A 24,283-nucleotide genomic window follows, 5' to 3' on the forward strand; every position below is an offset into this window, starting at 1 on the left:
CAACAACCCAGGGCCATGGAAAGCTTCCATCCCCAGCAGCCCACAGGTCACTGGGGCACAGGGTTCCTGGGATGGAGTCTCTTCGTGGGATGCCTCCTGGGTAAAGTACTTGTTCCATGCATTTGAGTTATCTTCTCCAAAGTTACATTCCAGTAACTAAGCCTCATAAGCTTCTTCTGAATGGTTTATTCTGTGTTTTAAAGTTGCATCAGCTGTGGGGATGATTTGCAAGATTCTTTTTCTTTTAGGTTAAGCAGGATTGGTGAGCATTACTGAGCCTCTTGGTGGAATCCTTGCTATTTAAAATTGCTGCAGCTGGGATTAAAGCAGATCATGTCTGTGAAAGCCCTTTGTAAACTGTAAAGTCCAAACCCAACGTAGTATGGCGTGCTAACATTCACCACCACAGCAGTACCCACAGTGCAGCTGAGATGTGGACTCGAAAAACGCTCTTAATGTCCCCTTGGGCCTTATCTCTGCTCCATTCTCACCCCAAGGTCCACCAGGGTGTCCAACATAGGGGGGATGTCCCTAAGGAAATTTTGTTGGGAGGAATAAAGAAGTGATTCATAAGCATTACAAGGCTTTTCAAATCAACACCCAGACACCACAGTCAAGTGCCACTTTTGATTTAGAAAGGAAATGCTCTGCCAGTTATAACAGGGTGCTGCTTGAAGGAAGCACTGGGGAACCACAGCCAAGCTCTTCGAGAGATGTCTTTGACCATGACAGGTGGGCCTCTGCAGCCAGTCCTGACCAGCAACAGAAGCCTTACAGACAGGGAAGAGTTCCTGTTAGTACAGAGATCATTAGTTGAGGACAGTTTACACAAGGTAAGTGCTATGCCAGAAAAAAAGAAGGGCTTCTGAGGATGCAAGGTGTAAGGTGTTAAAATTTTAGAAAAAATAAAAATAAACACCCTCCCCCACCCCCCAGGCAAGAGTTACCAGTCGAGAATGGTAGTAGTGCAAGCTTTGTTCCTGGACTGTGTCTGTGTAGGGGTCAACATCACCCAACCCTGGGGTGGGGAGGCATAGGGGAGAGAGGCGTGGAGAGAAGAAAAGTGACTGAGACAGGAGTCCTGGTAGGATTTATTTTCAGAAAATGCTTGTATGAGCATTATAGGAATAGCTCTGGTGATTGAAAGCGAGCTCTATTTTTAGGAACTTGGGTGTAGGGAGGGTTTGAGGAAGTGGGGATGAGAATCAAAAGGAGGCAGCAGTGGGCAGAAATGCATGTTTCTCTCAATGCTATTCAATGGAGCCTAAATGGGGAAAAAAAAAATCTATGGGGTGGCTGCCTGTTAAGTAGGAAAGCAAATGCTGGCTGGGAGGATGCGACTACCCCAACAGCCCCTTTTATAATGGACAGCTGACCAACTGGGCAGTGTATGGGAGCCCCACTCAGTACCAGACAGTATCATATTTCTGCCCATCAATCAGCATTAAGCCATTCCGTTCCAGGGGCTGAGCTTTCGACACAGGCAGTTGCCAGTAGCAACAGGGTGCACGCTCACAGTGAGCAGAGGCTGGCTGTGGCAGCCAGGGAGGGGAGGCCTGGATGTGTGAGGCCTGAGCTGAGTGGTCAAGGTCCGGGACCCACAAATAGTCAGCCCCAGTGGGCCTAGTGGCTGTTCCGCTGAGTGGCGCCTCGCCAGAGACCGAGGCTGCTGAACCTCTCCGGTGGAGGAAAGTCCGAGCCGCGCACAACAGCCACGTCCAAATTAAAGCTGCGTCCCTGCCGGCCTGTACAAGGCATAGAACTCGCCTGGCGAGATTTTCCAAGTGTCTGGACTCTGCCAGCGTGGAAGCGCGTCTGCACGTGTACGTGTTTTCATTTGCGCTTCCAACACAAAAGCCAGGCCCCACAGGTGGAGACGAAGGGCGCGCGCACTGTGCCCGGCTCCGGCTGCGTGGGAGCGGGTGCCGGACGCGCGCGCACTCTCACACGGACCACGCTTGCACCTGGGGCATCCTGGCGTGGACTTTCAGGCACGAGAGCGCCGTTAACCTCGCACCACAAGCCGGCTCTCCCACTGCGGTTGAGATCCGGTAAGGACGAAAAGTGAGGGCGGCAGAGGGCAGCGGCTTACTGAGGACACCCAGAAAGGCCACGAGAGCCGGACGCCTGCAGGAACTCAGAGGCACCACGGGACCGAAGGGCTGGAAGGTTGGAGCGGCCGGCGCAGCCACACGTTGGCGGACGAGCCTGGGCGGGTAACGGAGCCGGCGTCTCCTTACCTGGCCTGTGGTGGAGCATTTTGCAGCGGCCTCGGGGCGGACCCTGCAGCGCGCTGTCACTTCGGTGTCAGTAGAGCGCTGGCCACCAAGCCCGGAGTTGACAAACTTGCCATGTCCAGAGCGCGCCAAGGGAGCCTTGACCGCGGGCGCCACTCCTCGGCCCGGCACTCGCGCTCCCTCACTCTCCCCGGCTTTGTGTTCCGCCGCCTGCTGGCCCGCCCGCTCTGCCTCAGGGAGCCCCCTGCGCCCTGCCGGCCAACGCGAGTCTCACTCGCGCTCCTGGCGGCCTCTCTGAAGGCGCGCGTTCAAGAGCAGCGGCGGTGCGCCCGGCGGGGCTGTGCGGCATGAGCTCCCAACCAGGCAGCTCGGGCCCGTGCATTCCCACCCCTCGTCCGCTCCCCGCCCCTCTGCACCCCTCCACCCCCCCGCCCAACACACACACATCCGAAGCTGCTTAGGATCTGTGCCGTCAAATCCAGCCCATCTGCCGCAATCATAATCAATCTCAACCGAACGGTTCTGACAAATCTCCGCCTGGAGCTTGAGTTGGGCAAGCCTATGGGTGAGGGGCAGGGAATGGAGAGAGTGGGGGAGAGAGGACTACAGGGACCAGGCGCGCAGAGGGAGGGTGGAGGGGGGGTTCGGAGTCTGCCATTGTCTACCCCAAATGGAGGAACTGAAAGGAGAAGCAGAGATCCAGAAGGGGAAACTGTGCTTTCATTTCCCAGGTCTTAATTTTAAAAATAATAATAATAATCAACCCGTCCTGGCAGGCCCCTGGCTCTCTCCGTGTATTCACTCCAAATCTCAGCTTCTTCTGGGTGGAACAAATTTCAGTTAATGAACTCAACAAACAGGTCCTTCATCTCATCGCTGGCTGACACGGAGGCTGGCACTGATAGCTCAGGCATGGTAATTGGCAGGTAAGAGCCCACAGCCATTAGTCTGGAGCCAGGAGTTGGTTCCCCAAGTACGCTGAGACTAAAGCTCAAGGAGGGAGATCAGCAGTGTAATTGGTCAAGAAACTGGGCCTTTGCCTCCTGTTGGCATTTTGGAAGATTAAAAAGAAATCTGTGGCAAGAAAGTGATGAACCCCAGTTTAGTTCCAATTTGAGCTTCAAGGATTCTCAGTTTTTCCAACATTTTCCCACGGCAACAGTACTTCTAAGAAATGCTCTTTTGTAAGATACTTTTAAAATTCATAGTATTATCAAACGAAAATAGTTGCTTCTGCAAAGGGAATAAGGTGATCTTTTCAGTAATTTATCATGAACTACCTCAGTATGCTGCTTTAACGTAACCACATTGTAGGGGTGATAGAATCTCAGTGATTCCAGTGTGTCTTTTTTCAAGAATAAAAAATAGAAGTAGTCCTATAGACATATAAACAAGTCTTTAAGCATCTAAGAATATAACCAGTGGGGTTATGCCTAGTTTTATACATTGTCCAACTACTGGGAAATGTTAACTTAAATGACAGTATTTGTTGTAGAAATTGTTTGCTGGGAAAACCAGTCACCAATGGAAAAATTGGTAGGGAAAATTTTAAGCCATGTATATAGGTGTGAGAAGTAGGGAAAATTAAATACACTTTACTACGAAAGTTGAATTTTAAAGAGGGGCTCAGATCATTCTTTTGCTTTATGCGTCACTTGAGAAATGTGTGCAAGCCACATTAAGCACCCACTTCTCTAGGTAGACACTGTGTCTTCCACTTATTCTATGGCCCAGTGGTGCTTACAACTGTGTTGTGGAACTATGGGCACACTATGAAGACCGGTGGTTTGAAATTCTAATGTAAGGTCAACATAAAAATCAAGTGCACACTGAGATTCAGTTGAGTTCACGTGTTAATTTCCTCAGTGAATGAAGTAAATCAGAGAGCCACCTAACAGAGTTTGAAATATATTCATTAATATTCAAAAGTTTGGAGTTTTCAGCATCAATTTTTAATGCATTTCAAAATATTATGTTAAAAAAATCTGTTAGAAGATGGTATCCGCAAGTATTTTTCAAAGCGTCCCTCTGTGTGGGTGAGTGGTCTTGCTGGTTACTTGTTTAAGAAAGTTCCCAGTAAGTGGGTAATGTTCAGTAAGAGAGGAATTGGGTACACAATTGGACCTGAACCTTCAGGCACCATTCTGCATGAGATGTTTTATGTTCTGCTATTTCCCCACCGTTGCTTCAATGCATGAGTGCAAAGTGAAGGTATATGACTCATTAGAAACTATATAGGGAAATGATACTCTCTACTGCAAGGGAATCAGTGCATAGAGAAAAATAAAGCAGGTCAAACTAGGCAGAATCCAGTACTCAAGATCTTTCTGAGCATCTTTCCAAACCCAAGTTAATGATATATTGAGATGAGGGAGCAGGAAAACCATACTCTAAATCTGAAAAGATGGTCCCAGGAAGAGGGCAGAGCAGTTCCAAGAAATTGCTAGCTGTGATTGTGCCTGATAAGCTCTTAGAACATTAATGAGGCTAAGCAATGGAACAGAGTGAGGACGGCATTAATGACAATAGGTTTGGATGACAGACCATCGGATGTGACTCAATAGGCCAATTTAATGACCTGTTTTGTTTTGGTTTTGGTTTTGGTTTTGGTTTGGTTGGTTTGTTGTTGTTATTTTGGTTTGGTTTTCGCTTTGATTTTTTAGTTTGAAATACATACTTACAGAGAGGCCACAGATCTTATATCTGCGGTTCCATTCCCCCAGATGGCCACAATAGCTAGAACTGAGATGGTCCAAAGTCAGGAGTTTCATCCAGGATTCCCACCTGGACCTGAGTCCTCCCTTCCCTTTAATTCATCACTCTGGCTGCCATGTTGAGAAATACATGCAGGAACAAGGGAGCAAAAGGAGAGATCTCTTTACCTACTGAAGGAATCTTTGAGAGATGCTGGCTTGGGTATGGTGAAAGCAAGATGAGAATTAGTGGCCCCTTTGGATTGTTTTCAACTTAAAGCAAACAGTATTTGCTAAGGACAGATGGTTTGTAAGAAAAAGTGAAGAAACAGCTCCAACACTTGGCCTTAGCCTTAGTGAACAAAAGGATGGAAAATGCCATTAACTGAAATTATGAAGTCTGCTTTGATCAAAGCAGTGGAAGTTCAATTTTGTATATGTTAAGATAAAAGATCAGAAGATTTCTAGAGGAAATGGACCTGAGAAATATTGTGTATTTCTTATTAATTAAGAATATACAAAAGACTTCAGGCCCAGAATCAAAAGTTAAATAGAACTTTTTTCAGAGCATGTTCAGTAAAAAAATTAATTTTAGCAACTTCAGTCAGTTATCTGGAAATTAAAAAAAAAAAAACTAAAATGTCTTGTTACAACTATCACCAAATTAAAATGAGAGATTTTAATACTTTATTAAATTATGCACAAAATATCCAATTCCTGCATGAGTATTCAACAACATTTTCATTGAAGAAAATGCAAATTAAAATCACTGACATTTACTCACACCCACTAGAAAAAACAGGATGTGTAAGATGGACAATATCAAATGTTAGCCACTATGTGCAACAGAAAATCTCTGGTGTTAACTGATAGAATGGTGCAGTAAGTTTGCAAAGCCAACAGGAAGTCTCTTTAAATAGTTAACACATTTCAAAGATGATGCAGGCATCCCACCTTAGGTATATTCCTAGAAGTGAAAAAGCATTCACTCAAGATTTACACCCTCTCCAACAATTTCATCCTTGTTTGATTTTAGCCATCTTGGTATGAAGTGGTTCATCACTGTTTTTGTTTGTTTTCTCCTTGTGGCTAGTGATGTTCTCACTGAGCATACGTCTTGGGAGAAACCGTTTTTTAACTTTTTATTGCAGTTTTAAGTTGTGCAATTTCTTTTTATTGTGTGAGCTGAGATTCTGTTTAAGGCAATCATTACAAAACTTTGGGGAAATAAAAAAATAACTTGTGACGATCCATATTTCACAGAAAAAGGAGAGGGGCGTGAAGAAGAATGTGCAGGTAGGGAAGGGAGAGAAAGAAGGGGAAAGGAGAGGAGGATAATTAGAAAACTGTAATGATTGCAATGACAAATAAACATGAGTGTGAGGAAAAGGAAAAATTAATGAGGCTCTTGAAAATATTAAATAAAACAAAATCCACCAACATGGAAAACTGTGACACAGTAATAGCAATAACTATTGTAATAATAAAATTTGTCATGACCAAGTAAGAGTTAACCTGTAACACAACAATGGTTTAGCCCTTGAAACTTTAGAAACTAAGTTGATCAAAGCATGTAATCATTGCTAGCTGCTGAAAAAAAAATTAGGAACTTTCTATATTAACTTAATATTATTAAAACTGTCTCCATTTCCTAGGAATAGAGGGAACACTTTTAATCTTATAGACATCTAACAAAAAACAGGCATAGCACACATCACTGAATAGTGAAACTTTAAAACATTCCTTTTTTTCCCTCTAGACAACAATGTGTCATGATAAGTTTTATTCAGCATTTTCCCAAAAGTCCTTTTGAAGATGACATAAACAGACAACTAGAAACTAATAAACAGAAATGATGTTTATCATCACTAATACCTCTAGGGCACCCTGAGGAGAACCCAGAGGAAGTCAGCTAATACATTAGCTTTCTGGATAAGGGACTATGCTAAAGTGGGTAGTGTTTCTAACGTACGAACCTAATTAGAGATGTGAAGTTTTATGTCTCTTTAAAATAGTCAAAACAAAACAACATATATACATGCAAATCAAAATGTAAAAGAAGTCTGGATATTGTGTTGAGGTGCATAAAGGAAGAATTTGTTAAGCGGAATCAGCTTAGAGTGATAGGCTCAATTCTAACTACATCATTGTGGAACATCAAATAAAATCTTAATAGATTATACCCTAAACTTTGCCAGCTAATTCTGAAATTTCTAAGAAGAGAAAATAACTGAACATGACCCTATATGTTTAATAAAAGTGAAATCTCTAACATTTAAACAGAGAGTTAAGTACCTTTCTATATAATTATGTAACTAAACAGGTAGGGGAAATACATACCTAGATTAACGGAATAGCCAGAGCCCAATTGCATGATACTGAATTCTTAAACCTTTTTTAAACCTTTGTGTAATATATATTAGGGGAAAAAGTGAAAATCCATACAATAGTCTAGGATAATCCACTTGAAACATTTTCTCAAAGAACAGGCAAAAAAATATCAAGGTGGGGCATGTCTCACAAGATAACAAAGTCATGATGAATACACGAAAACTGCCTAATCTCACCAAGGGACAAATTCAGATCAATAACAGGGAGGTACTGCTTCACACTTATCATATTTGAAACAAAATATCTGATAAGCACTCCAGATCATGTGCTTACACATTGTGGGTGGGAGCAGTTTAGTTCTATTTGCTGATCATGCCAAGGGGCTCATGCACTACCAGCACATGTCCCTGTGCACACTTAAGGGGGAAAACTCAGTGTATTGACACACTGAGGACTTGGGAATGCAAGCTTACGATAATATCACAAACTTAACATCATGATGTTTCAGAAAATAGAAAATATTGCAGATACTATACCTGCTGGTTACACACAAACCAGCCAACAAAAGTGGCAAAGTCATCCCCTCTGGGAAATAGGAAAATTACCTTAATTACGGAATCAAAGATGACACCAACCTAAACTCCTTTCAAAAAAATGAAAGCAATTAAATGTGTGTGTATACACATATACATATAGAAATGGCCATAGGAAAAGCAACAGCCCTGAGAACATTTATCAATAAAAAGTGTCTCTTTATTGCATGAATTATCTTCTGTTTTTATTCAAAAAAATATTCACAAAGTTTAGGACCATAATTCATTTGGATTTCAGATAGTCTAAATTTTGCAAAGCTTGTGTAAGGAGATACTTTAGAACAGAACCCAAGTTTAAATGTGAATATCATTTGTGTTTCACATATTTGTAACTGTTAGGTAATTTGATAGAGTATTTTCACTGTGTCTGTGTTTCAAACTGCAACCCATCACATAAGGACCTTGTGCAATTTTCTACTTGTATGATGTTAACACTCAAAAAGTTTTTCGTTTTACATTATTTCAGATTTCAGATTTTATACTAGGGTTTCTTGACCCATATACAATTCTAGGCTCAAAAGCCAAATACAGAACAAAACTAATTAAAAAGAGCCCAACACAGTAACCTAGTGGCTAAAGTCCTTGCCTTGTATGCACCAGGATCCCATTTGGGCACCAGTTCTAATCCCGGCATCCCTGCTTTCCATCCAGCTCCCTGCTAGTGGCCTGGTAATTAGTAAAGGATGGCCCAAAGCCTTGGGACCCTGAACCCATGGCGAGACCCAGAAGAGTCTCTGGCCTCCTAGCTCCTGCTCCTGGTTCCTGGCTTTGGATTAGCTCAGTTCCAGCCATTGCGACCACTTGGGGAGTGAATCATCCGACAGAAGATCTTTCTCTCTGTCTCTCCTCCTCTCTGTATATCTGACTTTTCAATAAAAAAAAAACCATTAAAAAAAAAGCATAAAGAAATAAGGATAGAAGTAAATATAATTAACATAAAATGGAAAGGCAATCAATACAATTAAGAAATAAAATCTAAGTTACTTTCTTATACACTCACACCTGTAACTTATAAAAGATTTCAAAAAAATGAGAAGCAAAATTCAAAAAGCACAGATGGGAGATAACTACTAAAACCAAAAAATTAGCTGGTTACTTTATAAATCTCATGTTAATTCAAATACAAACAAACATAAAATGGAAAATTTATTTGGATAAGATAGCTACCAAGATTCCCTCTGTTTTAGACAGACTAATGGCACCTACTGTGTGATGAAGCAGTTAAGAGACCACACAGATCTCCAGGCCCAGAGTTCTAAGAAATGGTCAACATCACATCATCTGATGATTTCCATCTACTCGAGAACATATGAAAATGAAGGAAAACGTCCTAATTTCTTTCATAGAGCAAAAATAACATTGAGGCTTTAGCCTGATAAATATGTTAAGAAAAGTATATATTAATGATATCACATATACTGATGCAACAATACCAAATATGAGGAAAATGGTGTTACTGCATTAATATATCATGATGAGTCTGCTATACATTAATGAATCAAACAGGAAATATTGGACAGCTTCTGCATAGGTATTTAAAAACTCCAAAGAAATGTACATTACCTGACTAAACTCCAATAAATTTGCAATTTACTAATGTGATAATGTGTTTTCTTACTGTGATAAAATATTCCAGGGAACTTCAAAGAATTCATTATGAGTACAACTAAATGTTTATTCTGGCACAAAAGATTTTGAAATCCATGCATGTGAAGGGCCTTCCAAAAGTTCATGGATTATGAAAAAGCTGCATGGATTCCAAAAGGTATCTTTCCCAAAAGTAAATGTAAGTTCCATTTGCATTTAGTTTTTAAGTCCTCTCATTCATCCATGTCCACACACTTTATATCTTAACACTTAATAAGGAAATACTTGGGGTATTCAGTTTTCACACAGGCAAAGCAAGGATGCCCATGCCTTTTAATATTATTCAGCATTTTTTAAAAGGTTTATTTACTTTTATTGGAAAGGCAGGTATACAGAAAGGAGGAGAGACAGAGAGGAAGATCTTCCATCTATTGATTCACTTCCCAAGTGAGCGCAACAGCTGAATCCTCTTCCAAGTCTGCTACACAGGTGCAGGGTCCCAAGGCTTTGAACTATCCTCACCTGCATTCCCAGTCCACAGGCAGGTAGCTGGATGGAAAGCAGGGTGGCCGAGATTAGAACTGGCGCCCCTACTGGATCCTGGCATGTTTAAGGCAAGGATTTTAGCCGCTAGGCTACCGTGTTGGGCCCCATTATTCAGCATTTTAATGGATTCAATCCAATTATACGCAGTCTATTAAATAGAAGCATAAGAATTGGAAGAGAATAAATCATTTGCAGATGTCACAGAAAATGATGTAAATTTATGGCAAAATTAAATTCAGATTAAGTGAAAACACTGTATAGAATCAAATGCCTTCATAGGAAGCAAGATCGTAAGTATGGAAATCTCATTTACATTACAGTAGTCACAAACATGATAAATAGGGAAAATTTACATAAGAAATACACAATTCTTCCATAAGGAAAATGTTAAACATCCTGAATGCCACAAAAATAGACTTGAAGACATTTGCCATTCTGTATCAGAACAGCTCAATACTGTAAAGGTATTCTCTGTATTTTACTGTCTAAACACAATTTAATAGAAACACCAACAAGGTCCTGTGGAAGGAAAACTGGAACTTAAAGTTCATAGAAGACTTGTTAAAGGGAAAAACAGTAAGGCAAAGTTGAGAAGGGAAAGTATTTTTACTAGACATAGTACAGAGCTTCCGAAATTAAACATAGTGTGATGCTGTTGCATGAATGAATAACCAGGGCAGAAACAGATGGCCAAGTACAAGAATAGACCTAAGGACATTGAGTGCATAATAGAGGTGCTGTCTCATTTTGGATAAAGGGGCTTTTAAGATCAACAGTCTTGGAACCAATGATCGGTCACTTAACCAGAGTTACCTGATTTTATACCTTCCTTAATATACAGAAATGGCCTTCAAATAAAAGAATGCAATCACAGAATTACACAGGTGGGAGGGAAAGTCACCCAAAGTTCTTTATCATCCATATCAAAGAGCTGTCCACGCAACAGCTCAAATTTCACAAGACCACCCAAATTTGACTACCCAAATTGTTTTTCAATTGCATAGTACATTATTTTTCCTTTGCTGCTGTAGCCAGTCCTCACAGAGTTAGTGACATAACACAGAGTTAACGAATCAAGGTTCTCACAAACGCTCGATTCCAAGAGGGCTGCCTCAGTTGTTTAAAAGTTTTTGTTTGTTTGTTTGTTTGTTTTTCCAACTTCAAGATCCTGCCTATAAGCTTTGGTCATGGCCCTTTCCTCCATCTTTAAAGCCAGCGATGTAACATCCTTATTCCACTATCACGTCATCCTCTGACAACAGAATGGTTCTTGGATCTTAGCAAGCTTGTTAATCCTTTGGGCCCAACTGAACAACTCCGGGTAACTTCTCCTGAGTCCTTCCTGAGCTTTTGTGCTAAGTCCCTTTTCTGATGTATTAAAGATTCAAGAGCAGGCCTGAGAGCTCTAGAGAATTTATAATATCTTTTAACTTCCATTGCTTGAAGTTAACTAATATTTACATGATGTGGAGTTTTTAGATATGTATTTCTTTGGGGCCATTATTTTTTCCCATCACATGATAACAAATTATTGCTTTTATTTATTTTTTAATATTTAATTTATTTTTGCTCTTTATTCTTGGCTGGTAGGGGGATGGAGAATGGGAGCAGGGGAAGCATGTGGTGGTGGTCCCGGAGCTGATGGTGGGTTGGGAAGGGGGTTGATCCTCTAGCAGCACCGATTATGTATTATATATATATGTATATATATAATGTATATATACACACACGCATATATATATATAAAGAGAGAGAGAGAGAGAGAGAGAGAGGAGAGACAGAGAGAAAGAGATTCTATCTGTTGGTTCTCTCCCCAACCAGCCCCAATGGCCAGAGCTGAGCCAGGAGCCTAGAGCTTCCTCTGGGTCTCCCATGCAGGTACAGAGTCCCAAGACTTTGGGGCTGTCCTCTGCTGCTTTCCCAGGCCACAAGCAGGGAACTGAATGGGAAGTGAAGCAGCTGGGACACGAACCAGACCCATATGGGAACATGGTGCATGCAAGGCAAAGATTTAGCCACTAGGCTATCACGCTAGGCCCAACACTTATGTATTCTTACATCTCAGGAATATCCTCAGCATGGTGCCAGTGAAGTTGCTCACAGGCTAATCCTCCACCTGAAAGCATTGGCATGCCCTATGGCAGCCACTGAGCTCAGGTCCTGGATGCTCTATGTTTGATATAGCTCTCTTATGGTTTGGGAGACAGCAGAAAAGAACTCAAGCCCTTGTACCTCTGTATCCACGTGGGAGACCCAGAAGCGGCTCCTGGATCCTAGCTTCAGATCAGTTCAGCTTGATCGATTCTTAGTGGGCTGAACCCTCCTTCTTGCCAAAAGCACGCCACAATGCCTGAAAGGGTCGGGCATTTGCATGGAGAGAGAAACAAGTAGCCTTTGTGGTCACATTCTTAGAATTGCATCTGTGAACTGCCTGGAGCATGTTCTCTATCTTAACATTACATTGACAGAAGAATTGAGAGTCGTGCTGTAGTAACAGTCATGTATCTGCTGTGACCCTGATAATCTAATGTATCAATCAATTTTAGGGAAAAATAAATAAAAGGAATTTGGTCACTCAGAGGTGAAGGAAGGACAGAAAAGAATCACATAGTAACCAACTAATATTTTCTTACATTGAAATATTGCTGACAGCATGAGAGAAAATATTTGTAGCATGTCATAAATGAAGTGCTGATATCCCAGAATAAAAAGAATCCTTGATGGATCAACATCAAAACATTAACAGAAAAAGTGGCAAACATCTCACTGAGAGTTCCAGAAACTACATGTGCAAAACATGAAAAAAAAATCCAAACTCATTCATAACTAATAAATCTAAATGAAAACTATACCAAGGTACTATTTCTCATTTCTCAGAGATGCTTAGCAACACTCTGCTCTTGAGACTGGGTGCCTCAGTAGTCTGATGAATCGCTGGTAGAAACAGCAATTAATCTAATCTTTTGAGGCAAATTTGATAAAATGATGCAACACTCCATGTGCAGCTATCACTCTCTTTATTTTGAAACTGACTCTGCAAGTACACCTCCAAACACGCGGAAGTGAAATACACACATGAGTATTCATTGCTGTATTGTATGTAGATATCCACTGTGGCTTAATAATCTCTAGATTCTCTTATCTTCCTTTGTAACTCCTATTTTATAGTTTGGCTGAACTGTTGGGTTTATATTTTCCTATTCAATTTTCCTATTCTTTTTTGTTAGCTTCCACTGTGTTCTAAGCACAGTAACACTGAATGAATACATCTGCTAATTTGGAAACTAGTGGATAATCATTTTGCTAGAGAAATTTCATTTTAGAGAAAGCTCTCTCATGGAACTGATAACACATGGTTTATTGCTCTTGAGTTTACATAATGTACATATTTTTTCATGATTCTTACAAAATTTATCACACCTAATCTTACATAAGGATGCTTGATTTCTTCAATAATAACCCTCTACCTGTGGTCCAGGATAAGTTATACCTAACGCAGCAACTAAGACTCCACTGAACTTCCATTACTTCATAGCTACAACTACATGAGTGTTCTATGATACTATTATTACCATTCACCACATAAGTGGGATCTACTTACATAATGCCTTGTTATTCTCCTGGGTCTTGGGAATAAAACAAATACTCTTCCCTGTTGTAGTAATCATTTCAGTTTTGACATTTATATATTCATATATTTTTGTTAATTTAATTATTCACTCAACCATGACTTATTAAGCAGCTAACACATCAGAACTGTTCCAATTTCTTGAGTGTATGGTCTGTCAGTCAAATAAAGTTCACGAATTCAACTTTTAATAAATATTGTCTGGACTTTTTGTATTCATGTTCTTTACACTTTTGCTGAAATTATATATATATATATACATATATAAAAATATATGTGTGTGTGACATGGCCTCATTGTGTTTATATTTATCTCCATATGCACATAAGAAAAGTAATAATATAAATGTAAGGAAGGAAAAAATCCCTCAATTACAAATATATGCTTTCTTATAAAGCTTGGCCAAACCCATTGACATTGGGGCCCATATTACATTCCAAATATGTCTTAGATGGCTGCATAGAGGGAAGAGTAGAATATATTTAAATTTTCTTTTGAGAAACTCGTTACACAGTCATAACATAATATAGGGTGCAGCTTTATGAACATAAATATAAATGTAGTTTTGAGAAGAGCTTGAATAGGATGTTAAAATTATCCTTATTACTAGATACTGAAATTTTTTTCTACAAGGATCTTATTAACCCTCTTAATTTTTATTCAATGACTAGGGTTTTGTATATTATAAGGTTTCTAATACTAAATCATAGAATTTTATTGCTTAGTCTGTATGTGATCCCAGACCACTTTTTCCATCTGCTTTATAGTTGGGGAAATTGTATTTACATAATTGTTATGATGACACAGGACATTCAAGGGACAGAATTGGCTGTGAAGTTTCTCTCTACCCTTCCTAGCATTCCAGCTACCAGACTGGTGGAGCCTTTAGTACCGCCGGGATTAAAAGAGCAAGTAGAAGGAATGGTTTCAAAGGCACTGGGACACAGGCAATTTAATTTGTGATGACCCTAATTCTCCTTACTTGGGAGTTATGTTAGTGGTTCCAAAACATGAAAAAGTTTTTTGAAACATCGTCGATCAGGAATTCATGCACATGAGTCAAACCATGCCTACTTTGTAAAGGAAAATTTATTGGACTACCATTATGACTGTTTAAATACACACTGGTTTCTGAGCTACAAGGATGAATAAACTGTGACATAACTAATACTGCTTATCAGGATGTAATGTTTAGTATGTGGTCTGTAGCAGAGAAAAAACTGCCAAGCCCTGAACTACTTCCCTCCTACATACCATTATACATATGAATACTTACTTTTAAAAAATAATGATTATAATTTTGATTTATGTTCTAAAACTACACTGATTAAACACATATGGTAAATTTTGAGTCTTCAAGATTTGTATACAAGTTTTCTACAGAAACATTCAATTTTTAACAATAAGAATGGGAATGATTTACTATACCAAGATTATTTCCAGATAGGAAAATCAAGTTCTTCTAATGAACAGATATCCACTACAACTTTCCCCTCAAAGAGTTATGCTTGCCTCATATAGCTTCAAACTTGCTTTTGTTTGTATATTAAAGATTACATTCCTGAAAATCTAAACTGTTTCCAACTTATTTTTATGAATTAAGAATAGAGCAGTTATTACATTTCTAGAATATTCTATATGATCTACATTTTATAATCTACTATTTGACAATTTAAGTCACATTTTTAAAATACTGAGAAGAATAGTACTTCCTTGAAGTTCTTATGATTGGAACTGGAATAATTCCAGTTTCTGGAAATATTCTATAGAGATTGGGTAACAAGATAAAGGAAATAAGTAAAGCTGAAATTGGTACTTAGAGGATTTAAAAGCACTTTACTAACTGAATTTTGAGCAAATATATTTTAGGTACACAGTATATCTCTCTTCTTTCTGTACATTTTGGCTTAGTGCAGACTCAGGGGAAGCTAGGTAATACCACATACATCTTGGCAAAAACAACACTCAGATCTCAGTGGTTTGGAACAAAGCTCATTTCTTCCCCACACTACACATTGACAGGGCAAACTGCTCCTGGTAATCACTCCATGATTCAAGCTTCAGACAAATCACCAACTTGAGAGAAACTGACTATAGAGGCTAATGATTAAGGGCCTAGTCTTTAGGCTACACTAATTAGTATTTGTGCTTTACTCATCTATAAAATTGGAGTGCTATGGTTCATGCAATTCTGAGAACTAAAATGCCTTAATAGTAGATATTTAGTAGAATACTGCCATATATATTATAGTGTAAGCGTCAGCGTTAGTTCACTGCCACTTCTCTACTTCTCATAATATCCTTCAAGAATCAGGACTCAGCACAATAGCCTAGTGGCTAAAGTCCTCGCCTTGAACATGCCGGTATCCCACATGCATGCTGGTTCTAATCCCAGCAGCGTCGCTTCCCATCCAGCTCTCTGCTTGTGGCTTTGGAAAGCAGTGGAGGATATCTCAGAATTTTGGAACCCTGAAACCACGTGGGAGACCTGGAAGAAGCTCCTGGCTATCGAATGGCTCAGCTCCAGCTACTGCAGCTGCTTGGTGAGTGAACCACTGGAATGAAGATCTTTCTCTCTGTCTCTTCTCCTCTCTGTATATCTGCCTTTCCAATAAAAAAAAATAAACCTTAAAAAAAAGAATAAAAAGCAGAAAATAAAAACAAGTGGGGTATCTCAGCAATGCAGATTTCAGTCCAATAGGGATGGCTTTGAAAAGTTTCCTGGAGCGAAGAATCATAAGCAAATCAAAGAGATCAATGAATCTGGGTCTTCACTCTAAGTTGCTCTGATTCAAGAGTTAGGAGATAAAATAAATCATTTATCAAATCATGGCATTTCTCAGGACATAGGACCAGGAGTAAGGCACCTAAGCTGATGAGTCTTGTAATACAGTAAGTCCAGAGGATTAAGTTAGGATAAACACATCTAGTATGGACAAAGTGAGTAGAGGATACTGCATGGGAGTATCATGTAGCATATATGGTCAGGTCATATAGTGTCAACTTATGGTTTAAAAGGATCAAATTAGACTAAACATACAACACTCCCCAATAAGCAGGACTAATGTGTGAAGATAAAGAGGAGCAGAATTAAAGAAGTTCGACTAAACATCAGAGCCCAGGAAATGTAGCCTGAGAGCTTTTCTCTTAGCGATCCAGCCAAGTGTGTACTAACAACGTTATTCAATTCTATCTGAAGTTCAGTCTTCTGCGTACTGGCACTAAGGTTCTGAATCCATGGCTGGATGCATTCAAACAATTCTTCACATAAGAGGGGACAAAGAATAAACGTATATGCAACGGAATCCTGAAAGCAAGATGCCATTCTTATCTGTCTCCCAAAGTCCAAGACGTCATTGCCTGTCCCTTAGGAAAAGGAATTCACTGAACTGAGGAAGCAACAAGCTAATAATCATTGGTCCCAAGGAGTCATTTGCTTCACCAGTAGATTAGAACCTTGGTCATCAGTATTGTCCCCAACAGTTTGTTTAAGGGAATTACAGATCCAAAATTTCCTTACTCACTTTCCCAGAAGAGAGAAGGGAAGAAATAATGGGGGACCCAGACTCATGTCCATCAAAAGCCCCTGTGTGAATACATATCAGGTTCTCAGTTCTTTACAGAGATACCCACCTAGTATCAGGGGTAGGAATTTCAACTCTTTTTCCAATAAACTGTGCTAAAAACCGTCTTCTTGTTTGCTCATTAATTGGCCACTTTATTCATCATAGAAAGAACAAATTCCTAAGATTCAAATCAGTGGCAACATGACGTTACATCAAGACCATCCATGAAAAAGGGAGATTGACCACTTGAAGGAGCTAGAGAAGTGCTTTTAAAATAAGCTCTCCTACTTCACTCACAAGTAATAATGTGGCAGCAACACAAATTAGAATGCCTCATTACAGATTTTTCTCTATTTGGAAAACTGTAATTCTCCCAATGTATTAATTAAAATTTTAAACAGTAGTATATTTGTGCAGTTTTGCCGTGTAATCCATATTTTCCTAATAGTGCAATTCCAAAGAGTACCAAGTTGCAAAGGAATTTCAGCCTACATTATTACTTTATAGGTAACATGTTTCATAAAAATTGACTAACCCACCATCACAGAATGGCAAACTTGAATAAGAACTCATTCCAATACTGAATATTTTAAATGGCTTAAATCCACAAATAACAGACTCATCACAGTTAATTAGAAAAAAACAGTATGTTAGGTCATATCACAATGGTTTGAACTTCACAAAAAAATTCCTGCTTGGTCAACTCTGCCAGAGACAGAGGTGGAATAAAGTCATGAGTCTCTATAGCAGTTCCAGCTTCTATCTGTAAGTCTTCTAACATTGTATTTTGGAAATCATGTGTTGTAAATTCTAGGTGGCCATTTAACAAACCCCACTCTAACTACGTATTAGTCTAAACAACTGTAACAGGTTCTATTTCCTAGCAGGATAGCTGCAGCAAACATTGTCACATTCTAACTTTGCACTAAGAGTCAGGTTTTTGAAATCACATGAGAAAACATTTTTAAGGGTTTATCCACACTTGCTTCCTTGGTTTCCCAGATGAGAAGCAGGAAATCTTCCAGACATGCTGAACCTCTGAACTTTCTGTGGTTTGTCCTTCAACATATGCAAACACCCATGCAAGAGTTCAATACTCCCACTGCCTTAGAGCATGCCTTTATGCTGCTGCTTTATCTACAGCCAATGGAGTGTGAGCCTAACTGCATGCCACAGAGGAAAATGAAGGTCTCATTGGCCTAGAAGTGTCAGAAGCCCCACATCATAGAAGTTTATTGTATAAGCATCTGCTGTCCAAAATGATCATCCCACACTGCTCTAACCAAACCCTTCAGAATATGTTTTGACAAGTGAATCAGCTTTTACGTTTCACCCAATTCTGCCTTAAATCATCTCTGTGAAAATATCAGAGCATCTACATCTGCCTATGGTTGCAACTAGGTAATGTACTTCAACACCTAGCAGCTGTTTGGCAGGAAAAGTAGCCCACATACTATGTTGCAAAAATGTCACCATTATGACAGATACAAAAGTGATTCAACCATTTTACATTATTAAAGTTGGAAATCATCTTCAAATATTAGCTTTAAAACTATGAAGAATAATGATTGTTTAAAAACTGCTTGGCGGGGCCCGGCGCAGTGGCGCAGTGGTTAAGGTCCTCCTTTGCATGCCCGGGATCCCATATGGGCGCCGGTTCTAATCCCAGCAGCCCCGCTTCCCATCCAGCTCCCTGCCTGAGGCCCGGGAAAGCAGTCGAGGACGACCCAAAAGCTTTGGGACCCTGCACCCGCGCGGAAGACCTGGAAGAGGCTCCTGGCTTAGGACTGGCATAGCATCGGCCGTTGCGCTCACTGTCTCTCCTCTCTGTATATCTGCCTTTCCGATAAAAATAAAATAAATCTTAAAAAAAAAAAACTGCTTGGAAATGAAATCTACATTATGATTGTTTAGCATAGTCAGGAAAATAAACTCTTACAAGTATAAGTCAATGGGCCAGAAATAAATCTCCAGGGATTTCGACAATGGAAGGGACATTAGCAAGATAGGCTATTGGAACTGGACTTTTAAAATAAGTAATCCGAAAAGGCATCACTTTTTGAAGATATAGTGTGCCGTCTGCTTTGATAAAATACACATACCACAGTCACACTATAACACAAACTGCATGAATCTAGATGTGAGCCATGACAAACATTAAATGTCTGATTCAAATTTCTAATTTCATCAATCATTTTGTAGTTCTGCTCATATAATTATGTTCTATGATTTTTATTTTTTTCCAGCACTGTTCTCCCCAATGTCCCTCCACAATGAAATTGTTAATGATAAATTAGTAATTGCTCATTTCATTGATAACCTGAAATTCACACTCTTCCTCCTTCTGAAATCTCGAGCAATTGCCTAATAAAAGGACTTCCTCATTCTGGAATGGTCTAATTTTCTTATAATTATTAATTCCACTATGAACACTTAATTCTAAGTGAAATGTTGGCTTTGGGATAAATGAAGATCTGGACTGGAAAAGGGCAATTAAAAGGGAGGAGGTAGCATAAAGGAGTAGTGGAGAAAAAAGAGCAGATTTTCTAAATTTAAAACACTCTCTGCTCTTTCATGAAATAATGATTTATGTTCTTTGAGTCTACAAGCCAGTAATTGGATATGCATGATGCAATACAGGAATTTTAGGCATTTTACCTAAAGGTTATTAGCAATTAGTACCACTAGGGGAAAAATTCATAAATTTAGAATAACAGCTCTTTCTAAAAGGATTACTAAATCTGGACTTGTAATCTGGTCATAATAAGATACACTGTATTTTATTGGAATTCAAATGCTAAGAGGAACATGGACAAATGAGTATGTCCAATAGGTCAAATGAAATATGGAAAGCAAGTTCCTAAATAGCTTTCTTTGGAAAAGCCAAGACAAAACAAAAACAAAAACAAAACAAACCAACAAAAAGAAAACCTGTCTTCAGATCTTTAGAAGAGGTGGCAACCAAGAAGTGTTGTTACATTATTAAATGTAGAAACACTGATGGCATCATTATAACCAGAAGGCGAGGGCCAGATTTTGGATTACCCAACATGATGTGGGTTCTAGCTTCTTACGCAAAGTAGCCAAATCCATTCCACACTACAGTTTGTGTTGGTATTTGCCCAGGTAGAGACTGCTCTCTCAGGAATGCATTTGTCTTTGTTAGATGGTTTACTAATTCTGCCCTACTATGCCAGATGCCTCTACGCAATTCTTCACAAGACAAGTCACTGCGTTTTAAAACAACTAGCAGAAACTCCTTGAGTCTTCTCTTTATCAAAGTAAATGTCTCCAATTCCTTGCACCATTGTTAGTTTTCAGACTGACCTTATGAAAATTCCTTAGTTTAGAGAGTCTCTGATTTACTAAATAAATACTTTTGGTAGGATTCAAATTATCAGGAATACCACAGAGAACTTTTAAATACCCTGTTCAAGAAAAATTAATCCACATGTATTAGGTGAATGCCTATATTGTTCAATTCTATACTAGCCATTCTTTAATACATAAAATGTAAGACCATGTCCTCACAGTCAAGAGTAAAAATTAAAGAGTGTGGAATAAGATGAAATTAATATTGTACACAAACATATTACAGTACCAAGTACAGGAGTGGAGGAGAGGAAACAGAAAGGAATGCATTTATGGGTGAGCTGAAGAACCAAAGTGAGAAAATGAGAGCATGAGACCTGGCTGTAACTTGAAGGATGGTTAAGATGTGTCTGTTTCAAACACAGAGGAAGACAGTAAAAAATGAAAACAAAAATGAATCATAATAAGCACAAACATGTCGCAAAAACTACAAAATTAGGGGGTGGGCATTTAATCAGGCATTTAGTCTAATAAGATGTTCACACCTCACTTGTGAACACATGGATTTGATACTTGAGTCCAGCTTCTAACTCCAATTTCATGCTAATGCAGACACAGGGAGGGAAGGAGTGGGAGTTACAACTCAAGTGACTTGGATAGTTTAAGTTCCTCCCTCTCAACTTTAGCCATCACCCTCCTACCTTATTGCCCTTTGTAGGCGTTCTGGAAATGAACCAGAACCTAGGAACTCCTTCAGATTTTAAAACTTAATGAAAATATGTAGATTTATGCTACAACCCTTCTATATACTCATATACTTATATGTAAGTATAGTTACATATACTCTTTTTTTAAGATTTATTTATTTATTGGAAAGTCAGATATACAGAGAGGAGGAGAGACAGAGAGGAAGACATATACTCTTAATAAGCCCCTTTTTAATAAACCTTTCCCATTCTAAACATTGTTGGCTCTGATAAATAAATAAATAAATATAAAGATTCAAGAGTTCCACAAGTATTGATTTGGCAAACTAATTCTTGACACAGAGGCTAAGCAATGATGATTAGAATTCCCAGGTAGAACCTGCAGTGTTCAAGATGATTTCCTGGATACCAAATGGGCTGTTTTCCAAGCAGTGGAATTTCAAACAGTCCAGTGGATAAATTATTTTTGGACAAACATGATTCTTAGTACATTTTAAATTATATCATCTTGGGGATAACTGGTCCCTGAAGTCAAATGTCCAAATTATATGCCTGATCCACCCATAAGCACTTTTGCTCGGTTGTGACAAAAATATTTCTTGTAGGATAGCCTTTAGCAATTGACCTTACTCAAATTGTTACTTCCAAAGCAAAGGAAGAGGAAAAATTAAAATTAGACAATACAACTGAATAAATCCAAGCAAATATTCGTTTGGCTTTCAGTTAACCTATCTGTGAGAGTGCAAATACTGAAGAAAGCATCCTAACAGGAACCCTAGCATTTAAGGAATATTTTCATTTTGATACTATACAGTTGAATTTTCTTTCCACACAATGTAGTTCTATAAATTTCTTTGTTTCTTAAAAGGTTTATTTATTTTTCTTTGAATGGCATATATTACGGAGAGAGAAGAGGGAGAAGGTCTTCCATTTGCTCAATGGCTGCAACAGCCAGAGCTTAGCTGATCCAAAGCCAGGAGCCTCTTTCAGGTCTGCCACATGGCTACAGGCTTCCACGGACTTGAGATAGCCTATTGCCTTCCCATGCTTTAAGCAGATGACTGGATCAGAAGTGGAGTACCCAAGACACAAACAGGCACCCATATGGGATCCCGGCATTTGCAAGGCAAGGAATTAGTCAATGAGTCATTGTGCCAGAACCAGTTCTCTCAATTTCTATGGAAACTTAAACATTATCTGACTGAATCATTTCCTGGGAAACATTTTGGAAGTACTCACAAACTCTTTCCCTTGCTCTGGTACCCTTAGTTGGCCAGCATACAGTTTTATTGCCTCCGGGATAGTTGGTGCCAAGACACAGCTCAACAGAGCTTTAAGGAAAACATGAAAATAGTTTCAGGGCAAATTTCCACTTTTAAATTAGTATAGTTATCATTCCTTTACATCTCAACCTTTCAATGACTTAACCAATATAAGTAAAAATTATAGATGACATGTTCTAAATGATATCAGTAGTCATTTCTTATTTCAGTCTTAATGGAAAAAATAAGATCCACATGCTTGCTGACTCTTAAAGCACCACAGTATAAGCGGCTCAACTAGGACTTGAACTTTATATTACGTGGCATGGCCACATATGCTATCTAAAACTGGGCAACAGTATAACACAGTCACCACATAGTCAGATTAGAACCCCTGATGATATTGGTGTGACATGAGACATAAGTTCCAACTGAACCTAAAGTCAGGCTCAGAACTACGGTTTAAAGAAAAGAAGTGTCTCATTTCCCGGCACAGTAGCCTAGTGAGGTCATCTCCTTGAAGCATTGGGATCCCATATGGGCACCAATTAGTGTCACTGGCAGCTCCACTTCCCATCCAGCTCCCTGCTTGTGGCCTGAGAAAGCAGTTGAGGACAGCCCAAAGCCTTGGGACCCTGCACCCGTGTGGGAGACCCAGAAGATACTTCAGGCTCCTGGCTTTGGACTGGTACAGCTCTGGCCATTGCACTCGCATGTGGAGTGAATCAGTGGACAGAAGATCTTTCTCTCTCTGTATATCTCCTCCTCTCTGTATATCTAACTTTCTAATAAAAATAAGATAAATCCTTTAAAAATATTTCATTTATAATTAGGTGATCTACAGCAGACAGTTCATGAAACTATTTTCAGTTATTGATTTTTTCCCTACTTGTTGTGTAACTTTTGTAGTTACTCATCCTTTGTAAACTAATAATTCAGTATCCCGCATCACTACGTTAAAGTGCAGTTTGCTTTAATTTTAAGTGTATATTCAGCTTGTGAAAATTTTCAAGACTGACTAACTCTATAGTTGTTCCCAGCATTTTCTAAGGAAGTTCTGCTAATTTTTGAAATAACTTGATGTATTCATCTAAATTTTTTAACTCATTTATCCAAGGCATAGTGGTCACCTCCTCCTATACATGCATAATACTTTAAGTCTTCATTTTACCATGGATTTTTCTTTAGTCTATGTTAGTTTCTTAATTGCTGTCTTTCCAAATTATGGGATAATCTTTCATTGTTTCTAGTAAGTAGGTTGTTTACAGGTCAGGATCACAACTGATGGATCTATGAAGTTAAAGTATGAGAGATACAGCTTTTATTAGTAATATTGTTAAAGCCCTTACTATGATATGCAATTGCACGATCACAAACATGCCAAATGTTAGAATTTGTACTCTAATCAAATTTTGACAAATTTTGAAAGATGTGCATATTACAAGTTTAGTGCAAAAAACATTGTACTAGCTTTGTGTGTACATATATATATATATCTCACAAAAAATATTTATAGTTTCATTATATATCCCAACCTTCACTTTCTAACAGTAATTATCTAAAAACCATGCCACATTTAGCACTTGCATACCACTGAAAGTAATAATTTCCTGGTATGCTTGTGTTTTGGGGGCTTACAAATATAGATATATTTGTGCTTTAAAAACACAGGATCTTTTAGTATTTCTCTTCTTTAGTCATCAATCCCTTCTTGTCTTAAGACTATAATGTGCTAAAGTTATTTAGGAGCAAAGATGAACAAGACATGTTTACAAATTTCTCTTTGTGCTTTTAAGGTAGCTGCAGTCTTGGGGTGCCTCT

General features: G+C 39.1%; 1 protein-coding gene and 1 long non-coding RNA gene across 3 annotated transcripts in view; one reads left to right on the plus strand and one right to left on the minus strand.

The window, feature by feature from the left end:
• Positions 1 to 24,283, minus strand: part of NCKAP5 (NCK associated protein 5) — a 743,731-nt gene that overhangs the window by 485,576 nt on the left and 233,872 nt on the right. The window lies entirely within an intron of this gene.
• LOC121150555 lies at positions 1,965 to 9,278 on the plus strand. Its single transcript, XR_005882988.1, has 2 exons — positions 1,965 to 2,051; positions 9,042 to 9,278. It is a non-coding gene; the product is annotated as an uncharacterized LOC121150555 (long non-coding RNA).

Source organism: Ochotona curzoniae, unplaced genomic scaffold (genome assembly GCF_017591425.1).
Source record: "Ochotona curzoniae isolate NIBS_2020 unplaced genomic scaffold, NIBS_Ocur_1.0 contig_2210, whole genome shotgun sequence".
Taxonomy (NCBI): domain Eukaryota; kingdom Metazoa; phylum Chordata; class Mammalia; order Lagomorpha; family Ochotonidae; genus Ochotona; species Ochotona curzoniae.